Source organism: Corythoichthys intestinalis, chromosome 15, assembly GCF_030265065.1.
Source record: "Corythoichthys intestinalis isolate RoL2023-P3 chromosome 15, ASM3026506v1, whole genome shotgun sequence".
Lineage (NCBI taxonomy): Eukaryota > Metazoa > Chordata > Actinopteri > Syngnathiformes > Syngnathidae > Corythoichthys > Corythoichthys intestinalis.
The window spans coordinates 25514442-25540003 of record NC_080409.1 but is presented as its reverse complement, the minus strand read 5'-3'; the positions used below and the strand labels follow the sequence as shown (position 1 = coordinate 25540003).

Here is a 25562-nt window from a genome sequence, read left to right as displayed (position 1 = left end):
TATTTGCAAATCATTGTGGAAAATAAGTATTTGGTCAATCCCAAAAGTTCATCTCAATACTTTGTTATGTACCCTTTGTTAGCAACAACAGAGGCCAAACGTTTTCTGTAACTCTTCACAAGCTTTTCACACACTGTTGCTGGTATTTTGGCCCATTCCTCCATGCAGATCTCCTCTAGAGCAGTGATGTTTTGGGGCTGTCGTTGGGCAACACGGACTTTCAACTCCCTTCACAGATTTTCTATGGAGTTGAGATCTGGAGACTGGCTAGGCCACTCCAGGACCTTGAAATGCTTCTTACGAAGCCACTCCTTTGTTGCCCTGGCTGTGTGTTTGGGATCATTATCATGCTGAAAGACCCAGCCACGTCTCGTCTTCAGTGACTTTAGTGATGGAAGGAGATTGTCACTCAAAATTTCTCGATACATTGCCCCAATCATTCTTTTCTTTACACAGATCATTAACACATTCTCCCAGTCCTCTTCTGGATCATCCAAATGCTCTCTAACGAACCACAGACGGGCCTGGACATGTACTGGCTTCAGCAGGAGGACACGTCTGGCAGTGCAGGATTTGAGTCCCTGGCGGCACATCGTTTTACTGATAGTAGCCTTTGTTACAGTGGTCCCAGCTCTCTGTAGGTCATTCACTAAGTCCCCCCATGTGGTTCTGGGATTTTTGCTCACCGTTCTTGTTATCATTTTGACGCCACGGGGTGAGATCTTGCATGGAGCCCCAGATCGAGGGAGATTATCAGTGGTCTTGTATGTCTTCCATTTTCTAATAATTGCTCCCACAGTTGATTTCTTTACACCAATCGCTTTACCTATTGCAGATTCAGTCTTCCCAGCCTGGTGCAGGTCTACAATTTTGTCTCTGGTGTCCTTCACCAGCTCTTTGGTCTTGGCCATAGCGGAGTTTGGAGTGTGACTGACTGAGATTGTGCTTAGGTGTCTTTTATACCGATAATGAGTTAAAACAGGTGCCATTAATACAGGTAACGAGTGGAGACTCGTTAGACCTCGTCAGACCTCGTTAGAAGAAGTTAGACCACTTTGACAGCCAGAAATCTTGCTTGTTTGTAGGTGACCAAATACATATTCTACACTTTAATTTGGAAATAAATTCTTTAAAAATCAAACAATGTGATTTTCTGTTTTTTTCCCCCCACATTCTGTCTCTCATGGTTGAGGTTTACCCATGTTGACAATTACAGGCCTCGCTAATCTTTTCAAGTAGGAGAACTTGCACAATTGGTGGTTGACCAATTACTTATTTGCCCCACTGTAGGTGATTAATAAGAAAAGGGAAAGTGTCACAGCACCCGTAGCCAATCCTCCTCTGAACAACCCCACTGAACACAATTGCTGTGCCAGGCAGGTACTTGTGCAAATAAAGTGGATCTAAAGATGTTAGAGTTGGGAAAACACTTCATATTGCAAAGTGTTCTTCAATAGTTGTAGAGTGTAATGCTTGTTTTGGAGGGAAGTATTATGTATTTCAGGTTTTTATTGAACTAATCCGCTTACATCGACAACTTCAACTGATCTGAACTCTAAAATACATTAGGTGCAACACTAACTAATCTTGTCATAGAAAAATAGAATCAGTGCCCACATTAGTATTAACACAGTGTGCAGAGTATTCATGCTGGTCTACTCGATATTATAGTTGCAGGTAAGAAGCAGTTATGGAGCAATGATTTTAAGGTAATAAATATGGTAATTGCATAGCAGATTAACATAAACCCCTAGGCCACTTAACCAATACCCTTCCTTCCTGTGTTTTGGCTTCTACTCACTGGGTTTGTTTTTCCGTCTGCAAGAATACACCTTACGGTGAAACAAATGGATTTACCCATTTGAACAACAGGGGTTAACAGCTGTTTAAATGCATCTCAATTACACTTTATTTAATTACTAACCTTGCATGAGCAAGCTAAACACACAAACGCACAATCAGCCACCAGTGATAATTCACATAAATAATAATCACGACTCTTTCTCAAATACAGTAGATGCCTTTACATTTACTGTTATGGTGGACATCAAAAGTTTCACATCATTATTACAAGATTAGTTTAGTTTAGTTCATGTTATTACAGTATTTTATGCATCTTTTCTATAACTCTTTATCCTCATCAGAGGAGCTTAGACTTTCGGGCAAACTAAACAATGCCCTGTTCACCAATCAGTAACAAAGCACATCAAGACAAACATCAGCGCCAATTCAACATTGCATTGTAATTCCTGTAATTGACCTGGCTCATAACTATTAAGGTCATAACAGTCAAATGTCATTATGTAGTTGGCTGAGCTATAAAGTTTCGAGCTCTGTTAAGATTCATTGCACTTTAATTGAAGTATAATTTTTTACAGCTAATTTGTGTGGTCCACTCAAAAAATTTAGGAACCATACAGTACATCACTAAATACAGTTGTGTAATCTCTCATCTAATATATTTTTAGTTCTGCTTCTGTATTAGCGTTTACAGTGTACAAAATTGAATGCAAGCTCATTTAATGTATTCACGCAGATATAGTAAAATATGGATTTTCATTCCATCTTTAAACACACTGAAAAGTATGTGCTTGGTCTAAATGGGAATCGACCCAAACAATCAGGAAGCAAGAACAATGCTTGTAATTGTATACGTCCTGTGTATTGCCAGAGATGTGATACTTTGAGTGGGGAAGATAGTGTTTATCATCTAGCCTTCTATGTGGTTTCTACACCGTTTCTTTATTTGTTTGTTTGTTGTTTTTAATAAACTGCTATACAAAGTTGAATTATTTGTGTTCTACAATAAAATCCTATCATGTTCTAACAAAATAATATGGTCGTATTAGATAATCACAGCCACATTTAAACGTTTTCACATTTATTATACATGTATTACATTACTATAGATCTTGTGATTTTTACACTGTATTATACTCACTCTTTTATACTCAACACGATTACTCAATTTTAGCCATCCCATTTGAAATGGATTTGATGTATGTATATCACTCTCAATGGCTTCAAAGATAGACTAAGCAACACAATTACATATTTCTGATCTTATTTCACTGAATGTGCTTTTGCACATACTATGCATTTTTTTAAAAATACAACCTGAAGACATCACAAACCTCAAAACAAACAAAAAAAATTACATGCAGAATGTGTATTTTCATAATAGGCTCTCTAGGGTGAAAAGGGAGACTTCAACATTAAATGGGTGGGAGCAATGAATATTTTATCCAAGTAGTCAGAATTGGGTCACAGATTTTCATGTTAAAATTTATCAGACACAGCTATTGGCAGTAATGGACTGCATCACAGCAGTAGCAAAAGAAGCAGTAATAAAACTGAAAAATGCAAGCAAGTCAAATGAGAATATATTTCAATTGGGGCAACAAAACCGTAAGCTTCAAGGTTTCTGGTTTTGATGAAACAAATATCATACCAGAATGGCATTGGTTATTGGAGCACTAATATGCTCCCTGAGCATAGGTCAACCATTTATTAGGTCAACAAACACCTAGAATTAAATTTATGGAAAAACCCAGGATCAAATTTGAAGGCCTTAGTTTCATTGACTTTGCCTGTATGTGTCAGTGTAAATCATGAGACAAGTCATGGTTACGTAAAGAATGACTGCTAGGGGGCGCTACATAGTGTATTTGGAATTTGTCTTTACACGGTATCAAAGATTGCACCTGTCTTGACCTGCCTGCTGATTTTGGTGCATGTTGAAGCATTCTAAGGGGGGCAAATTGAGCTCAAAGGGGCTGCGGAACAAAGAATAACTATAATAATAATAAAACTGAGGAACCACAATAGGTGACCTAAAAAAACATTGTGACCTGCATGTCCATACTGTTCAGTTATGGATGTGTTTTAAGTAAAATAAAATCAAATCAACTTTGACCAAATCACAACAACAGTTCCCTCAAGGAGAAAACAAAACATGTTTTAAGGTGCAGTAGCCCTATGCTGGATTTCGACCTACCTGAGCATTGTAGCTTTTTTCCCCCGGGCCATTTAAAGTCATTAACCGGTTGATTTTAAGTTACTTCCTGCCTATTTTGAGTTACAGAACAGGAAGTGACTTGGGAATCACCCAAATGAATAGGCAGTGACTCAAACTCAACAGGAAATGACCTGGAAATGCCCTAAAATGAAAAGCAAGTGACCAGTAAATGCCCTGACAATCGGACAGAATGACTGTGAATGCTCTGGTTTCGAATGAACAAACGTTCCCAGTTTAAATAGTTTGGGCGTCAAGCACCATCAATGCAGGCTTAGAGTTAACTGAGACACTATTAAGGTGGAAGGTTTTGGTAGCAACTTGTTTGTTCCTTTTTATTTATTTTTTTAGACATTGGCACCTTTTTAAAACGATATCTCGATTCTTGGCAGGAGCATATCGATTCGCCTCCAGTCACTCAAACTTGCACACATGGTAAGATTTGTTTTCTTATATTGTCAGAGTAAATATACAATGTTTTTTTTTAGCCTTTAAAGGTCTGTGCTGAGCGATTATCACACACTAAATGTAACTCATAGCGTTAGCATAGCATTCGCATTGGGTTAATGCTAACGACGAGATTTTACATACAGTTCGTAGCGTGCAGGAGGGTATAATTCGTTGAAAATAATCTACTGTTTTCCTGCTGAGTGTGTATTATGACCAAGTTGGCATTGTCCTTGTAGACACTAAAATATGTGCTTGTCTGTCAATGCTCATTTGAAATATTTGGAAACCTTTATTTATTTATTTTGGGAGTACATTTTTTTACTTTTACAGACAAAAACATTTTTAGTACACGTCGACTAAAACTAGACGAAATTAGTCATCAGTTTTCGTCAACAAAAACTAGACGAAGACACATTTTGAGATGACTAAAATCTGACTAAGACTAATAATTATAACACTAGCAAAGTAAAACACTAAGACTAACATGAAAATTAAAAGGGCTGCCAAAAAAACACTGGTGTTTAGTGTTCCACCAGTTATTGATTATGGTGATTAGTTTGCCTTTACATACTGTAGTAACGTAGTGCTGGAAATGTCCAGCTACCCAGTGCAGCAGTGATTTTCACAGTTGAATGATGTTTAGCGAGGAGAAGGACATGGAGAGGTGAGAGTTTGACAAAACTGTTTCCATCATCATCATCCTTGAGGCATGAAGAGGCCACATTCTTACATAAGAACACAAGCACAAAGTCCAGCACACACATGCTGAGTGCCTTTGTCGAGCAGCTAAACACTTAATTGAATGGGCATGCACAAGTCAATGCGTAACACACTGTCTATAGACCTTATTTTGTAATAAAGCATTTCATTCATATGTGTCCGGGTATATTGGAACATTTTCTATTTAAAGTATAATCACTAACTCATGTCTATTCACATATCAATTTTATTGTACTGATAGATAGGTGAAAAAGTATTACGGCTGTCAAAATTAAAGCGTTAATTTTCTGATTAACCACAAAAAAGTCTCACATTTATCATGATTAGTGTAAATTAATCACAAAATCTATTTTGACCACTCATACTCCTTTATGTGAACTACCATCGCAGCATGGGCGCCACCAGACATATTTCATTGGGGCACATGCCCTAGTATTGATCTGCTGTGCCCCAGTATTGATCTGCTGTGCCCCAGTATAAATTTCACCGGTTAAAAAAAAAAAAATACTTTGGGGTTTTAAGTCTACATAGCATAATCTACAGAATATTACTCTATTCACTGAATATACACAATCTGTACATCGCTCCTTATGCTGCATTTGCGAATAGTAGGAAGTCAGACTTATACCACTCGGATGGAACCAGTTGCGACCTCAAAGCGTTCCTAGCAAATGTAAACAACAAAGATGGCTGATTGCGACAAGTTGTCTTTTGGTGGCCAAAATAAAAACATTTTGACCTCCTGCAAACCTGCCTTTTCAGAAGCAATTGAAAAGTGGGGGGGAAATTATGGTTAGGATAAATTGCACACACTGTAACTGCCTTCTTTAGTTACATCCTTGCTGAAAGTTAATGTAAAAAACATCAATAAATTCTTTACCCTAATTCATTGTATGAGAACAAATACATGGCGTCTCAAAAAAACTTAATTTAACTTCATTATTGTGTCATAGTGAAGTCGCCGTACTGTATTTTTTTCCAACTTCGCAACTAGAACCTCCCAGTTCGAGTGGCTCCAGTGATATTTTTCCTCCAACTCCAACTTCCCTCCTTCCTTGAATGCAGCATTAATAGGTTATTTATGCACGTAACTTTGGCTGTGATAGGCAAATGAGCTCAAACGTCCGCGAAGCACCTTCGGGAGATTAGCTGCCTTCATGTGTGTCGGGAGATCTGAGTTCCCAAGTTGAATAATCGTTCTGATGTGTCGTAAAGTTTTAATGTGAGATAAAAACATGGTTGCTACAAAAACGAGTGGATTATCTTAATGCTCCAATGATACATCACAAGTTGAGTGACTGTTTGGCGCTTTTTATAGACACAATGTGACAGAGATTCATTTTTTCAGTTACTTTAACAAGATGTGAATGCAGCATTAATATTACGATGCGTGTACCAATCATGCAGTCGACGGTGCAAATTACATCTTCCCACCTGTTTTACTGGTTAGTGCCAAATAAACTGCCCATCCTTGTTGTTCGTTTTTACCTCAATGTTGATTCCTGTTTGGTCGCCCATTCCCACGAATTGTGAATTTAAATGATTCAACTTTACTCTTTACGTTCAGGCAGTAAATTGCGGAAAATTACTCTGGTTGCAAATTGAAGTAGCAGAAAACCAGTTGTCTTTTAGCTAACTGAATCCAATGACAATTAAATGCAGTTTGAGTGAGAGGCACTCACTCAAGAGCTTTGTCTTATATTGCGTTTATATGATATGTGGTGTTCGAGCTGTGTCTATACTGATGCTATTTATTGCTATTTGTTTATATGACCAAAATGCATACTCAATCTGTAAAAATGAATTGCCTATCTTTGGGATTTAACCTCTAACATCGATGTGTGCTGATCATAATTTCCAGCTGTTTTACTGGCATTTTATTTGTTACTGCAGTCCCTGTAATCTGTAACATGATGTGAAGAACATAATGAGGATGATTGGTCAAACACCATTTCTAATTAAAACAGAAAAAAAAAAAAAACATTGGTTGTTTTACGAATCAACCACCCGTGGTGCATTTGCTGTGAAGTTTTATAAGAGAACAGCTTGCATATCATCTTGTGTTTTTTTGCAAACAGAAGGTGTTTTTTGCATTGAAATAAGATTGAAAAAGAGGGGCTCGTCTTATATTCGCGGTCTAGACTTTATACACATTCACGACGCTAGATAGCGCCAGATATCATTGAAGTGATGTTCTGTCATGACAGATCTCAGTTACTCTCCCCATTCACGACGCTAGATGGCGCCAGATATCATTGAAGCGATGTTCTGTCATGACAGATCTCAGCTACGCTCAAGTTTAACCAGTTTGCATGATTTTATTGCAATGTTTTTCCCTATTCAGATTTGTTTCAAGACTACAGTTACAGTTCGACTTCACTTTGATGGTTAATGCAGTTATTGATATTTTGTTGTTTTGTCACAATAGATATTTACATTTCAAAAACCAGAAGCCATTCATTTACGAATCTGATTGCACTTTAGTTTACATATTTAAATGTTCAGATATTAAGATTTGAATGAGGCAAAATAACATGCTTTTCTCTCAAATATATTGTTATAATCAGTTGTTTCGGATGTACTGTAATTATTTTCTGTATAAAAATTAATTTCAAAAAGTCTTTTTCAAACTTGAGTCGGTCATCTTATGATCAGGGCCGTCTTATATTCGGGCCAATACGGTATTTTTATTTCTATTTGATTCAAACGGCATTACTCTTGAAAAAAGATATGATGAAAGTTATTTGCTTGCAGCAAGGAGGAATGAGAGAGGTAACCTAGGTAAACCATATTGGCAACATAAACAACTTTTAGGTCACAACCTACCAGTTGAGAAAAACTGAATGATTGCATAACAGTTACAGTGATATATTCCCATTTCTGTCCAGAAAAAGTAGAGCAGCAGGCTGTAGGAAGAGGAGAAGGAGAGATTGAATTTGATGAGCATGAGCAGAGGTGAATTGACTATCAACAAGGAGGTCCCTGTTTTGATTTTGAATACTGATGGCTGAAAAAAATAAATACCCAAATTTTCGCACCATAAGGCGCACCTGACTATAAGCCGCAGCCCACCAAATTTGGCATGAAAACGGCATTTGTTCATAGATAAGCTGGACAATAGGCCGCAGCTGTCCTCACTGTATCATGGGATATTTACACCAAAAGATATTAACCGGTAAAACTTTATTTGACAGCAGCATCATACGACTGTCAAAAGACCAAATGAAGCACCATGAAGCTTTGAACCAATTGGCTGCAAAGCTTTATTTCTTCAAGAAGCTTCATTTGGCCATCACTGCTCCCTTGGGGGAGACAGTCAACCTCTGCTGCCATCAGCTGTCAACATGATTGTCATTCACGTGCCTCTTAGCATGCATTGCAGCGCAACAGATGTAAATAACAATCAAAAATCATTTTCTGTGCTAAATATTTCTTCAGTTACTGTTCCAGTTGTTTCATCAATTGCTATTTGTGGTATTTGCTAACACTTTATTTGACAGTGGTGCCATAAGACTGTCATTACACAATCATGATTATGACATGTCTCCGTCCTGAGCATTCATGAATGCTTATAACAGATGTCATTAAGTGTTATCCAGCAAATGATCTCACTTTTGAATGGATGCAAAACATCCAGATGGACAAAAATTGAGTTAATGACATAATTTGCCAAATGACACTTAATGACACAAGCATTCAGTAATGTCCATGATAGTGTCATGTCATAATTTTGATGATCTTATGACGGTCTTATGACACCGCTGTCAAATAATGTGTTACCTAAAAAAATCAACAAATAAGCCGCACTGGACTATAAGCCACAGGTATCAAAATGAAGGAAAAAAGTAGCGGCTTATAGTCCGAAAATTACGGTAATCATAATAACTTTTTTACAGAAATGTGTTTCGATTACGTATAGTATGAAGAGCTATTTCTTATATCATAAAAAAATAATTTGCTCGCTTGCCAGTGCCCCGCTGTGCCCCAGTATTGTAGTAGGTCTACTGACGCTCCTGCACGGCAGAGCAATAAACAGGCTCCAACTGCTGTGGTTAATGGCAAACATTGCTGCTTGAAATAAAACCAAGTAAATATGCATTTACTCCAGAGATGAAATCAAATCAAAGCTCATGTTGAACGTACCATCTTAAAGCAATCCACGTTGAGGTGATTAACATGCATGAACGCCTCAAGGACATTGTCAACATGCGAGGGACAGCAAATAACACTTGCAGCATGTACCTGTTGTAATTTCTTTCTACTTTCTTGATGTTCTGTCCTCAGTGTATTTTTAGTTATAATGCATGGCTTGTGTGTTGTAAGGCTACAGTGGCTTAACATAACAGACAAATTCCGGGTGCGTTTCTAACATACAGTTATTGGCCAATAAAAATGATTAATTCTGAAATACCCATTTCCAGCAAGAAGAAGATTTAGGCATATTGCATCATCCTAATACTTGCCGCTCAGATTCTGTCCCATCATGATATCTTTCTCGAAGTAGAAGTAACCTGACAGCCTTTTTGTAATTTCCCAAGGCCATTAGACTGAAAATAATTTGGTTACCCAATGAAGCAATTACTGTATGCATTTAATTTGTCAAAGATAATTCCAAGTACCAAGCTAATTTCCTCATAACTTTTTTTTTTTTTCCACGATCATTTACCCTACTCCACTAACATCAAATACACAGGACTTGGCAAAGACAAAAGTCATATTTAAAAGCAAAATGAACGAACGTTTGAATAAATATACATTGCAAGTATGACGATTGTCTGGGGTACTAAATGCTCAATATTTAGCCCAGAGAGGACCAAATGGGACATGTGTGTAAATGGTGCAAATTGTATCCTTGTGCAACAAGTACACATTACGTCTGTAATTCTTAAGCCATCGTTCAAAACGAGAAACATATGCCCAGTGAAAGGCACCAAAACAATATGGTCTCGGGGTATCCAATTTAATGCAAGGACAAGTACTGATGAGCAATAACCAGTTGTCGTTTTGGGCTTTGACGTGAAAATGTGAAGAACATAATGAGGATGATTGGTCAAACACCATTTCTAATTAAAACTGAAAAAAAAACATTGGTTGTTTTACGAATCAACCACCCGTGGTGCATTTGCTGTTAAGTTTTATAAGAGAACAGCTTGCATATCATCTTGTGTTTTTTGCTAAAAACCTGCATCGTGACAAAACTAGTGTAACAGAGGACAAGACTATCTTAAAATATAGATGAGAGACCTGGAGAGCCCCCTCCATTGCACTTGCTTTTTGTGTATTCTATCCTGTTGTTATCAATGTATAAATAAAGAGCTTTCTTATTCTCCCCTATGAGCTCAGCTGCAGTGTGTATTATAGCCACAGTCATCTTTTGAAACAGATGATGGTAAGTGTTGGTGCAGAGATGCTTGGGGACATGTCAACTGCCTCAAAAAGTTGTTTAACCTTGTAATATTTATTGCAAAGAAACTCAATAAGAAATGAGATAAAGAACATTAGACAGGCTGAAAGACACCAGAAGCAATTACTCCCAATATGTTTGAAGATGCAGCTATACAAATCTATCTTACAGGTTTTATGAAAAGATGTTCAACTTCCATATGGAAACGTCTGGGGCAAAATTTCAGGTTAACTCATTGGCTGTCATTAACAGTGCTAGATGTCTTGTCCATTTGGACTGCGATTTGCCCTCTACCAGTCCAAATGGGACATCAAATGTCGTTAATGGCGCGAAAGATAAGTATTCACAGCCAGCCCTCCCAGTATAAATCATGACCTCATTGTGCGTTTTTTTTTTTCTCTCTTATTTGAACAAACATACCTTTATGGCTCAATGCTACCTATTAAACTTGATTACCTTAAATATTGAATAACAATAGCGAACAACTTGTTGTAAAGAGTTTATATGCTGAAATGATGTTGCATGTGCCGCGGGTGAGCACTTTTAACCAAAAAACATTAACGTTGACCGTGAGTATAGTTCTTGTGACTTACCTAGAGTCTCTTATTACTTTCCCTGATCAAAATAATGCATAATTTAATTGGTTTATGCTTTTTGAAAAATCCTATTACACTTTGAACACCTGCTCAGAAATGTTTGACGTCACGCCAGCACCTTCTGTTCATTGCTTTCACAGAAGGGGGGGTGAATGCCAGTTAACATTTGAAGAAGGCAGAGAAACAGCAAATGGCGCGGGCGCGGCGATGCCCCCTACTTGATAGCTTGCTATTAGTCCACTAGTTTATTGAGCAGCGTTTGTTTTCACCACTGGACTGGTGCCACAATAGCTGCTGTTTTCCCTGTTCAATTGCCCATGATCTATCTATCTACAGTGGTACCTCAACAAACGATCGCTTCGACACACGAACTTTTCGACATCTGACGTAAAATTTGACTTGCCATTTGTTTCTACATCCGACGACATGTTCGAAATACGACGATACTTGACAGCGCCGCAGTTTCTTTTTTTTGTGGGAAGACGGACGCACGGCTGATTTTCTTGTGAGAGAAATCAACTCTGGATCCAAAAATGTTAGTGAAAAGGTGACGCTTACCATTGAAATGAAGATGTAAACGATAGCAAAATATAAGCATGGTGTGTGCATCCATGAACTGGGTCGACAATTGGGCCATAGACTGTCGATCTCGGCCGGCGGTCCTCCTCCGTTTGCCAGTCTATGTAAGTTGTAACATCGCCAAAGAAATCGCCAGCTTGGTCAGGTTTCTAATCATTTATTCTATCAACTTGTGCAACACAACATGCCAGAAAAAAAAGTGAAATAGAACCGCACTCTCTTGCTCACTGTCCTGTCAAAAAAAGTCTGCCACATTACAATCCTTCCTATCTATCTATCTATCTATCTATCTATCTATCTATCTATCTATCTATCTATCTATCTATCTATCTATCTATCTATCTATCTATCTATCTATCTATCTATCTATCTATCTATCTATCTATCTATCTATCTATCTATCTATCTATCTATCTATCTATCTATCTATCTATCTATCTATCTTTTTATTTTATTAATATGAAGTAAAATGTTTTTGAATACCGTAATCTCCTGAATATAATGCACACTTTTTTTCCCCAAAATCAACTTGTAAAATCATGGGTGCGCATTGTACACAGGTACATGGATGGAGACAGAAATATATATATTTATATATATGTATGTATGTATATATACAGGGGTGCACATAATTTTTTGTCCAGGTTCTCAGAGGAGGACCTGGAGATGTGACTTGGTCCTCATTGAGCTTGAGAGCCGACCCGCCTGATGCGATAAATTTATGACAAGCTTTACTTAGAGCCAATTAACTTTAATTAATTATAATAACAATTAATGCTTGAGTAACATCAACTGGCACAACAAAATTGCCATTACTTTGAAGTGAAATGTAAAGAAATAAGAAGCACCAATTCAAAATAAAGGGCATTATGCGGCTCCCACATTAACTCCAAGCCTTTTTAAAAGTGGGATATCCTCCTCATAAGACCTCATTGAACGTGCATGTTTAGCTTTGTAAAATGCGAGCAAAAACACGTTTGTCAGTGCATGTCGCTGTTCATTACCTTTATTCTGCCACTTGTCCATCGGGCGAGTGGGGTCCTGTTTGACATCGATAGTTTGCTTAATTGCCACATGCTCTCTGTTTTTTTTCGTGCTTTTCAAAGTTTGGATGGCTGAAATTCTTTGACCCTACATAAAATGCGCTGCTCTTATCGGCGACATTGGGATTCTCACGGCACATTTTATACCGCATTTTCGTGCGAGCATCATTTGCTTCTAGCCATGGTACCTCCTGTAGCCACTTTTCAGCAAAAGTCCTTTTTTTCGGTAGCTCTGGTGACGTCTCTGTCGTCTGTCTGTCTTTTGACGGGGGTGGGGGAACACATGTTTTTCAACCTTTTCTGAGCCATCCCATAGCAAAAATTTGCTAGTGATGGCCAAATGAAGCCTCATGAAGCAATGAAGCTTTGCAGCCAATTGGTTTGCACATGTAGCAAAGCTTCATGGTGCTTCATTTACCATATGGTGCCATCAAGTGGTCTAGAAGCCCAAGAGGTCAACATTGTTAAGAATTCAATGGCTATTTGCTTAAGACAAAGATATGAATGTGCTTGTGTTAGTAATTTAGTATGTGAACAAAATACAACAAGTGCTAAGGGTAATTTGTTATTCATTTTTATTTAGAAATAATAGCTTTCCCACAGTGGCTGGCTTTAAACAGTTTCTTTTTTTTTGGAAAATATTTCACCAGCTTTAGAAAATATTCTTTCACAAGGCACAGATGAAGCTGGGGTGCAGAGAAATGTGAGTGCCAGTTTATATAAATTTGGGTAGGTATTCTTTTGTGCCTCCCAGTACACTAATGGATTGTTCATTCTGTTGATGTTTGGTTCAGATAGGTACACACACACACTCACATTTATATTAAAGTAGTTTTTCTCCCTTACCTTATTGAAAGCAATCAAATCAAAATGTTCCCATACAGGGGAGGATCGCTCTTTTCGTGCAGGTTCCATCGCAAGCAAAGGACAAGGCTCGAAAAAAGATTGCACTGGTTGCACTGTTGCGCACAGATGTAACAAGTACAGGAGCCCGAAATCCACAAAATGTGAGATAACAGGTGATCGCCATTGCGTTTTGCAACCAATTTATACCGTAGTCTGTCCTGTTTTTGCAATGTGCGCCAAACGTTGGATCACTTCCGAAGCACTCATGAGATTCAGCCGGCCGCCGGCCGCCGGCGAGGCTTCCCACGTCATCATTTCCGGGTTTTGCCGAAATGAAGCGCGCCTCGCTACAAGCTTCGTGGAAACCCCCCTCCCATTACTCGACACAAGCTTCGGAACCTCGGCTCATTTCGTCCCCATCACTAAAGTAATTACTCAGTGTGGCCTGCCTCTTCAAAATTTTGAGAAGTTATTTTCTCGTGTCCGCCGCAAATACAGTGGTCAGCCATCGGTACGCAAAAGCGTTTGGAAGTCGTTGAGGGCCAGCGCATTTGTCTACGTCCAGTACGCATGCGCGCATACGGACCACTTATGTGCACCCCTGTATATATATATCTAAAGACGGATTGTTTTTTATTGACACGGCCATGTTGTGTTGAAAAAAAAACGTATGTGGCGATCCGTTGCCGACCATTACGGTACATGACGTCACCATTTTGTTTCGGTAATACTTGTTTCGGTAATACCACACTGATTGGTCGAATGATTTTGTCTGTGTTAAATTATGCTTTTTTTCACTTTTCATAAAGCACAGAATTTAGTTTCTTTAACTCATTTGAGTCACCGTTTATTGCAACTCGGCAACCCGGACCATAACAAACGTAACACAACACAGAGTTCCTGTGTACATCAATTATAACTGTCCCTCGGGAAACTCAAACCCAAATAACAATTGTTCCTCTTGTTACAGTCCACAGCGATACACTTTTTCCGTTTTCCGACTTCAGTCCCAACTTTTATTTTACCGTATCAATCCATGGAAGAAACATTTATTCATAATGATGAAACGAGCAGGTTATACAGCAGCCTTTAAAAGAAAAGACATCTGTTTTGTTTTCTCCTAGATTCTGGTAAGTTGGAGAAGTTGTCAAATCATATAATTACCGTAAATATTGTCAGTTTATGGTAATGTTTTGAACTACCAATGTGCTATGCTTGTGCTGTGTTTCACCAGTCAGTAAAATGACATTTCTATATCCGGACACGAGCTCTGTTTTCTTGTATTCTTCTATTTATTGGTGCTAAAATTAGGGTGCATGTTATAAACGGGTACAATGATTTTCCCTAGATTTTACAAGTAAATCTGAGGTGCACATTATACACGGGTGTGCCTTATATTCGGGAAATTACGGTAGTTATTTTGAGATTTAGGGGGTTTTAGGGGTACTTAAAGGGTTAATTCCGGTTTACGCGGAAATTCGGGTTACGTTGCCAGCGTAGGAACGGAACTCATTTGTAACCCAGGGACTACTATGTGATAAGAAATTCCTATCTATAGTTATTTATCCGTTCATTCATTATCTAAAGCACACCCTGATGAGTTCATGGGACGCAATCCCAGTTGACCATGGGCAGGAGGTGGGTTCACCCTCTACATGTTGCCATCCAATCTTACGGTAATTATTTTTATCATGATTTGTTATTCCATTATTAAGTTTTGGGGGATGGTGCAAATCATATACTAAACATGACATCTACTTACGGTAAATGGCGGGATTAAACTGTCATGCTTGGGGTTTTTTGCTTTTGATGTGTGGGACTTTCAACAGCCACAGGCTAATCACTTGAGTATTAAGGTTAAACACAGATCACCACTTTGCGCGTGTGTGTAGGTGGGTGAGTGTGTATGTGTTTGACCACACGAATACTGGGCTAGATGTACCTCGTGTAATGTATGCTATGTTTGTATGGTTAGTGTAGATGTACTATGTATATTGTTATTTTCATTCTTTGCACTTCATTGCATTGTATTGTATTAGCATACATTTGATTGGTATTTATTTGGCTACTGGATATGTGTGTCTTGAAAATAAGCAGAGACAAGTTGAGAGAATACTGATATTCATTTCATTCATGCACCAAGGGCAGTTTGTCCCACTGGCTGAATAAGTTGTAGGCCATTCAGAATGTTGAAATCGAATAATTAACTGTCATTGACAACAATAGAAATCCATTTGAACGGTAATGAGTGGCTTTAAATCATGTTTCAATCATCATTGATCATGTTTCTGTGCCATTGACGACGACAGACATCCAATCCACTTGGAGTGGGAGGGAAAGAATGGGATGTTTCACCATCATTGGCCCAGCCAATAAGTCAATCTATGTAAGGAAAAGAAGAAAAAAAAACATTATAGCCTTTAGAACAGTAGGAGGGTTGTTGATGTGTTTCTTTTGTTGCCAGAGTTACTTCCTGGTCAATGCAGAACCATTTAACTTTTAGATTGACTTCTATCATGGTAGTGGTATCAGATACATTACCCAGGGCCCGACTATTGTGTCTGACTGCATATAGACATTAAAGTTAGCTCTTTTTCAAGGACAATCAATATTTTCTGTTAATCCTTTGTGGTACGGAAAGGTATGGAAGTATAGAAGAACAGGTTAAAAAAAAAAACTTACAGTGAAACTCTAGCTATGAAAGTGAAAGTAGAGCTTGGCTTAAGAACCCCTGTTTGAATAAGCTGCTCAATAAGAGATGAGACAGAGAGGAAAAAGGATAGTGATTGGTAACTTAACACAGGATGAGAGACAATGAAAAAGTATAGCAGCGGGGAGGAACACAGATATCTGAGTTGAAAGACGAATGTGCAGTGTAAAGCAGATTGTAAAAGAGTTAGCTTTGGGGCAGGAAGGGTAGCATCTACAAGCTGTCTGAGAAATGTTAGTATTTAAAATAGAATGGGGCATTTCAGGATAAAAGTTGCTCAATTCAAATGAGCATTTAGAAATGTCTGTAAAACAAAGCATCAATCGGATGATAGTAAACAATGCTGATTTAAATCAGTCAGTCCCTTTTAGATAAAGATGCAGGTTGTAAAAGAGTTAACTTTGGGGCAGGAAGGGTAGCATCTACAAGCTGTCTGAGAAATGTTAGTATTTAAAATAGAATGGGGGCATTTCAGGATAAAAGTTGCTCAATTCAAAGGAACATTTGGAAATGTCTGGGAAAAAAAAGCATCATTCGGATGATAGTAAACAATACTGTTTTGAATCAGTCAGTCCCTTTTAGATAAAGATAAACAACTTAAAACCATACCACTAAAATACATTTTCATCTCAACAGTCACATTTTAGAGATGACTCCTCTCACGTTTACTTAAAGCCCTAATTTTGAATCCACAACCACATCATTTTTGCAAACCCGTCCCATAACAAACAAAGCGGCAAAATTGAGCGGCAGGAGAATTCTCTGTCGTAATGGCTTCTGTTGTTTATGCAACAAATAAACCATAAAATTTGAGAAAAAAGGTAACTGAATTTATCTAGAAATTTAACAATGTCTTGAGGTTTAATTATTACTACAGATAAAAGGTCATTGTGCAGGACTAATAAACAAGGCAAATACTTTTCTTGGGAAAAATAGCCTCCACCGTGCATGTGTCCCTATTTTAAAATTCTCATGGAATAATGTGTTCCTATTATTATGGTATACAGTAGTTTTCTGTATTTTTGTATTGGTTAGTTAAAAGAAGTCGGTCTACCCAACCAAACCCACAATTTTGGAAGAACTTGAAGGGTAAATACGATAAGTCACAGCATCCCACAAGAGTTTTGAAATGTTGTTGCGGTTCCCAGGTGTAACCACATCCCTGGCTTGCGTCGATTTTTCTGTAACTAAAATATGCCATGCTGACGTTCTTATCCTATTCATTTCTTATATGAAATGTTGTTCAGCGGGAAAAAACATACTTAAAAGTAGGGAATTAATTTTCAACTAAGTTTATTTTTTATATTGTTCTTTACTTTATTAATGTTAAGAACCTCTACACAATGTTATAAAGTGCCAGTTTTACATTATTTAATCACAGTTGTGTTTCCTGAACAATGAGCGCTGAACTAAAAGGTAAACCCAACAGCATTGTCATCAGATAAAAATATTTGGTGCTACAGGAAAGGAGACTGTTGTGGTCTTGGTCCATGAAACAACTTTCTTAACCTGGGAGACAGGTTAGGACAGCAAGCCTATCAATAACCAAAAGGCCTCTCAATAACTTATTAAATCTAACACTGTAAAATGCAAACATTATGTAATAGGGTTCATCACTCATTCCTCATAACAAAAATATGGTAGAACAAAAAAGATTAACGGCTTGCCTTATAATAATCAATATAAATGGCAGTGAGTGAACCCATTTTCAATAAAGTATGAGGTTTCTTCTCTGCATAGTACGAAATCCTACCAATCATGCTGACTGGAAATTACACGTCTATACTGTATGTTCGGGGTGATAACCTACGTGCCGTGCATGGTTGCCGATCGAAGTATGGAAGCATGTGGCAATCTCATAATACTTCGCCTGTAAACATTCATCTGAAAAGTGGCATTGGATTGGAATGATGAACCTGACTTCAAATGACGAAGTAGCCGCCTGAACCCTATGTCTTCGATGAGGGAAAAGGGTTGGTTGTCTAGCGCCATCCTTTCTGTGATCATCTTTGTGAAACTTTTCAAAGGCCTTGTTAAATGGTACAACCCCGGCTTATTAGCTGGCTTTGGAATTGGCTTTGGAAATGGATGGGCAGCTTCATTCGCAGCTCGCGCGTCCTTGTACTCTTTTAAAACACCATCGAAGCGATTGTCATCTTTTAAGTGGCTTATTAAGATGTGTTTCTCAACAGCCGTGCAGCACACTTGAGCGGGACGTCACAGAAAAGTGCGCTTGATTTACAAACGCACACATCTCAATCCACCGACTCCGTGCCAAAACTATTACAGTACATATTATCGATCCTGTTAATAATGTTATTGGTTTTATTGGGATGATGTCATAATTCCTATTATCGGACCGATAATTATCGGACCAATAATTATCGTGCACCAGTACTTCTTTCCCACCTGACTGTCCTTATCTATTCTTGTCACCCGTACATGTTTTGTGCCCAAGCTGTGGGGCTTTACGTGTAAAGCAAACGAGCATGGCTTCCCTCACATCCTTTTTCATACACTTCATTTGCCACTTGCCTTGGGCAGTAAAAACACACAACGATAGAGTAGGCAGTCAAGAACTTTTTACAGGGAGATGATGATGACATTATGTGTAATGGTGAGTTTGTAACAGATAGACATGCAGTCTTGATTAAACGAGAAAAAAAAAACAAAAAAAAACAGCATTCCGAGATTTCTACTTTGTTAAATCAGAAAAATAAAATAAGTTGCATACATTACATTTATACATTTTTAAAAAATGAATAGCATGTAACCGAAACCACAATTACTGAGATTTATATGACGAGTTAATTAACACAAACATAAACCACCATTTTTTAAAAATGTTCAATATCTTTCAATATATATAAATATATCAATATAGAAACTTCATTTAGTACCTGTGTAAATACAAAATTAAATGTTTAACATTACCCACTATCTATTAAATAATAATGTACATGTATATGAGCAGTCAAAATGGATTAGAGGTGAAAGCTGAGCATTCACTGCCAGTCTCACAGTTTAAATGAACTGGATGTTGGCTGTTGTCAGTGGCAGGCAAAGAGTTACCTATCGGCCACACTACGCACTATGGCTTACGGTGAACTCCAAAGCTCTCAAAAGTGTGACAGTTTTGATTTTCATTAAAAAGATAAAACACAGTCTGTTGTTTGATCTTTTGTTATTTGTGTCAGAATCTCGCTGGCATTAACTAAAAAAAAAAAAAAAAAAAAACTGCAAACGTAACACACAACGTCTTCCGCCTTCAAATGTGAGTCAACTCGTTCACAAGACTGTTTGACTGGCATGCAGTAAATGATGACTCAAACCCAATTGTCTTACACATATGTTTACACACTCAGTACTAACAAATTTTGATCACATTTATGTTGTGTAAATTGTTAGACTGCCTCAGAAAGTGTATCTGTACCTAAGTGAAAAAAACAAATAATAATAATAATGATAATGCATGATATTCAGTGATTGCTATCAAATAGGCTTAGTGATGATTAGTGCAACAGTCAAACAAAGCTGGATTATGCTCAAATGCAGATGTGCCATTAGGTCATACTGATGTTTAAGTGTGACATAGAAAGGTAAGGAATACCCAAAGTGCCCGAACCTGACTTTGAGAGTCGGGACAAAATATGTCCTACAAAGAAAAGTCTTACTTAAAAAATTCATTCATTCATTCATTTTCCATGCCGCTTTTCCTCACGAGGGTCGCGGATACTTAAAAAATAATAAATTAAATAAATTTATAATTATTAACATACTCCCAAAGTTAGATACAAAGGGATTGTGAATCCTGGTCCGTAAATTATTATTTGTTGACCTATGAAATAAATAGCATGTGTTAGTTCATCAGAACTGCATATACAACTTTGTCAACTGTCAGTTTCTTGTCAACTCTGTCAGATATGTCACTTCTGTCTGATGAATTATTTTGTACTTTTTTGTTGAAAATATAAAATTATTATTTTTTAATGTTTGTTGTTCAAGTAATAAAACATCATCTAATCTGTACTCTCATGCGTCTTATTTACTTAAAGATTTGTTTTCTATAACCACAAAATAAAAGATAAAGTTTAAAAATGCAATGTTTGAGAAATCTGTAAATTCAGAACAGTGTTAAATTAAGCATTACGTTAATACAATATATTTTTCAGCATACCAGTACTAAAAAACTATTACAACATACATCAGCATATTCAGAAATCAAGATTCCTATTGGGCTGGAATAAGTATAATAACTTTTTGAAAATATATATTTGATTTTTTTTTTTTTTTTTTTTTTAACATACAGGCTGCACCTTTACAAGATTAAAGAGTTTAATTACATGAAAATATAACTAATTAATACAGTGTGAATAATCAAAATTTTATCCCAAATCTTTAGAAATAGTGATATACTCGTATGGGTGTAGATACTAGTGGTGTCAACAATAATTGATGCGGCGATGCATCCCGATGCGGGGCATGGACGATTCGATTCGATGCGGGCAACAAGCCGAATCGATTCAGCGCATTTTAAAATATATAAGTACGTTCAAAAATCTTCCCTGCGCAATTCCGGTGATGCAATGGATTTGGTTTCCCCATTTGTATTATTATTGTCATGTTTCATTTTTTACACACTGCATAACTCTGGTCAAGTTTCCCACCAACCTCATAGAAGCCAAAATGTCTCTAGATGTCAGCTTTCAATGTCTTAGGTGCATCAAGAATCTTTCTTGCTCCCTCTTTCTCCGCTTCAGCCATTGTTATGCTATGTCCTATCTCTTAGAGGTTAGATCTTGTGCCCGAACCCGAACGGGTCGGGCCCAAAATGTTAAGCATTCACGTTCGGGTCGGGTCAGGTCGGGCCGCCCCGCGCCGGACCAATAAATTATAAAAAAACAAAAAAAATGGGATAAAACCGAGAGCACGCTCTCTGTATTGGGCATTTGCTTGTGCACTCACATGAAGCAGTGGCGCTGCCCGCTTTTTCTTCTCCTCCTCCGCTAGGGCGCTTGCAATTCGTTACGAAAGACACTTTTAATTATGCACACAAAGGCAACACAAATGTGATCCTTTTGAATCCTCTCCTCTGTGTGTCTGCAAACTCGTTTTTTTTCTTTTAATATTAAACTTTCCCTGCGTTATTTCGTTGTGTAATGATTTTATAATGATCACAAAAATATGTAGACTATTTAAACATTAAGAAAACTTGCGTTTTTTTTCTGCCAACTGAGAATTCGTTACGAAAGACACATTTTTATGCACACAAAGGCAACACAAATGTGATCCTTTTGAATCCTCTCCTCTGTGTGTGTGCAAACTCGTTTTTTTTTTGTTGTTGTTTTTTTTATATCAAACTTTCCCAGCGTTTTTTCGTTGTGTAAATGATTTTATAATGATGACAAAAATATGTAGACTATTTAAACATTAAGAAAACTTGCGTTTTTTTCTGCCAACTGAGAATTCGTTACGAAAGACACTTTTTTATGCACACAAAGGCAACACAAATGTGATCCTTTTGAATCTTCCCTGTGTGTCTGCAAAATCGCATGTTTTTTTTTAATATTAAACTTTCCCAGCGTTATTTCGTTGTGTAAATGCTTCTATAATAATCACAAAAATATGTAGACTATTTAAACATAAGAAACATGCGTTTTTCTGCCATCTCGAAGAAATGAAAATAAAGTGCTGCTGCTGCGTTTTTTTTCTTTCGCGTCACTCCAAGCCGGTCGGGCTTCAATACCAGCAGGCCGTGTCGGGTCGGGCTGGATTTTTTAGGCCCCATCTAACCTCTACTATCTCTCTGCTCTCTCAATTGCAAAAAAATGATATTTCCTCATGTTGAAACAGATTGTTATGGCTGCTAAAATGCTGCTGCACTTCATTTTAATTCATTATTTTTTATTGTTATGTGGTAGTTACTGATTGCATTTCTAAGTTGATTGCACATATATAGTGGGCTAGGCCTACATTTTACTTTTGTTCTACATTGCAATTTAGTTGGATGTTTTGTTTGCAACTGAACTGATCCCTGGATTGATATTGCGATAAAGATGCTGCTGCACTACAATATTTTCTTTGTCGCTTTCTTTAATATTTACTTGAATATTTTTATCGATGGGTTGTTGTGACTAAAATACAGTGACTGTTATTACTGATTTTGCACAGATGTTGCACTGTGTGAAAGGCTGCTACTGTGTGTAAAAAAAAAAGAGAAAGCCCTGGTCTCATTCAAAGCACCAATTAAATGCTGTGATGTTTTTTTTGTTTTTTTTAAAAATATATATCTAAAAGTATTTTCATTTGACTTCAACCAGGAGTGACACAAGAGCCAGTAAAAAGTTGTTTAATGTCTGACCGCTTGTGTTGCCTCATGATTCACGAAAAATATGCTTTGCTTTAGAATTTTCATGCATCCCAGGCTTTAAGGCATCGCGATGCATTGCCGAATCGAACCGAATCAAATCGTGACCCTCTGAATCGAATCGAATCGAATCGAATTGAATCGAATCGTGGCCCTCCGAATCGTAATTGAATCGAATCGTGAGGGCAGTACCGATGCACACCTCTAGTAGATACACACACATACAAGATATACAGTATATACAGTATATATACACACATACACAGTATATATTTACACAGTATATATTTACACGTTTGATATGTATTGAAATGTTTGAGTACAAATATTTGCAATTGCATTATACCATATACAGCGGTACCTTGACATACGATCCCATGAACATACGATCCTTTCGACATCCGACGTAAAATTTGACTCATCGTTTGTCTCGACATATGACGACATGCTCGAAATACGACATCTTATGACAGCATCGCAATTTCATTGTTTTCCTGAAAGACGACAGCACGGCGGATTTTCTTGTGAGACAAACAACATGGGTCCCAAGGGCGGTGTTGAAAAAAGGAGAAGGATGACGCTTACCATTGAAATTAAGATGGAAATTATAGATAAATATGAACGTGCAGTGTGCGTCAGTGAGCTGGCTCGACGATACGGCAGAATGTAGACTGTCTACAATCTCGACGGTACTCCTCTGACCTCCGTTCGCCAGTCTTTATAAGTTAAGGTGACCATTATTATTACTGTAACACTGGCAAGGAAGTTGCCAGTTTTGTCAAGTTTTCGATCATTTATTTCAGATATTGTGCAACACAACACGGCTACCGCCGTAGCCGACGCCAACAACAACATGAAAATAGAAATTAAAAACTTTTCCGCACCTCTCCCACTCTGTCATCAGTCACACAGTGCATTCAGAACCAGCATGCAAAACACAACCACCACATAAAAACCCATTTAATTACACTATTATTATTGTGATTTATATTTAAAATGTATTTGTTTTGCTGTGTTTACTTGCTATCTGTAATTGCACCAGCAGTATTTATTACGGATTTAGCGTAGGATTTTGGACTGCAGAACAAATTAATCGAATTATAATATGTTCTTATGGGAAAATCCCTCTCGACATACAGTACAACAATTTCAACTTACAAACCAAGATATGGAACGAATTAAATTTGTATGTAGAGGTACCACTGTTTTCTGTTTCTCTGATGCCTGTTTGAAGCTGCCATCTTTTCTGAGTCTCAGTGCCACTAAAGCTGCTCCTGCTGCTGCGTTAGGAAAAACGGCCAGTGTGAAAGATCAATGTCTTGAGTAATTTTCCACATTCCTATTATCAAAAGCAGCAGCTTAAAAACAGCAGCCTACCTTAACAAATGTCATGGCAGTATTACATCAAACGCAATGCAATAGGAAAGTAAAGTTGTTGTTAAGTTCTTTAGTTGATATTATTGCGTCAGAGCATAGCTTTAATTAACTTTTGCTGATGTGATACAATTGATGGGTCTGTAAATAATGCACATTTCATTTGTTGTATTTAAACAGTAAAAATAAATACCACACTCAATTTTGCCACAACACATTAAATGCGATAGCCTTACTTGTTTTTTTTTTTGTGTGTTTTTTTTTTTCTTAAACGGTTGCAAGGCTAACATGAACCGATGTAGTCAATCTCCTTCAGAAAAGTGCTACAATTCTCTTACTATATTTTACGCTGCTGTGTTGATGTTCATGGACACAAATTGGCAAACAACACTATATTGTATTAACGTAAAACTAGAGTCAAGGCAAGCCTCTTTATGGAAATATCCAATTTGACGGCCAGTCTGATGTTGACTTTCACACCAAAAACCTGTTACCCACCTTTGTACGTGAAGATCTCGTAGGTTAGGCAAGCTGGGGCACAATGCATTTCCATCTGTATAAACCAGTGGTTCTTAACCTTGGTTCAATCGAACCCAAGAGGTTCGGTGATTTAAGTCTAAGGTGTTCGGCGAAGGTTAAGACACATAGTTTCATTTTCATATGCTGACTCAAGGCAAAATGTTGTTTTAGACTAAGTTTTGGACTATTTTGCCCCCAATTTACGGGATTTATTAAATTTTTTTCAACTGCTAGCCCTCTATCTAATGGGTGGAGAAACTGGTTTGCTCAGTGGAAGGTGGACTTCCATTTAGTATGAGGAAGTATAACGGCAAAATGCAAAATTAGTCGCGGTAAATTTGAGTTTTGAAGAAATTTAAAGGGGAATTCATTTAGATCAGAGGTGCTCATTACGTCGATCCCAATCTCCTAGTCGATCGCAACGCCAGTGTGGGAGTGTGGGTAAATCACGGCATAAGGAAATAAAAATCATAAAATAAAAAGCCTTAATTATGTTTTGTTGTGCTCTTGCTGTTGGACTTTGTAGCAACTATAAATAAATAAAAATAAAGGCCAGTAAGAGGCTCAAGACTTTAAGGGTTAATCATATTTTGTTGTGCAACATTGCATGTGACCTTTGAAGGAGCTTGCCAGCACAGCGACGCTCTATTGGTGTGTTTAACAACGCAAAGACTTATGGGCGCACGTTTCGGAGTGTCACCACCACTGTAAATAGTTGTGTTATTGTGAGTGCTGTATAAATAAAGTGTGTATTAAAAGTGAGCCTGACTTGCTGTGCTTACTTATGCGTGGCTAAATCCCACTGCGAATTCTCGCAAGCGCCACAATAATTTATTCCATCTTGAAAACAATAGAAGTACGTAGATTCAGGCAACATGATTAATGTACTGTATTAAATGTCAGAACGAGGTTTACATTCAGCAGGTGATTTGTTAAATA

At 37.5% G+C, this 25562-nt stretch overlaps 1 protein-coding gene across 3 annotated transcripts in view; it reads right to left on the bottom strand.

Moving 5' to 3' along the window:
- lrfn5a (leucine rich repeat and fibronectin type III domain containing 5a) overlaps positions 1–25562 on the bottom strand; it is a 173067-nt gene that overhangs the window by 61642 nt on the left and 85863 nt on the right. Inside the window, exon 3 of one of the 3 annotated variants that reach the window (XM_057858629.1) lies at positions 8012–8091. The exons of the other annotated variants lie outside the window; for them this stretch is intronic. The gene's annotated coding sequence lies outside the window, so the exon portion shown is untranslated. The remainder of the gene's footprint in view (positions 1–8011; positions 8092–25562) is intronic. 3 annotated transcript variants of the gene reach the window in all.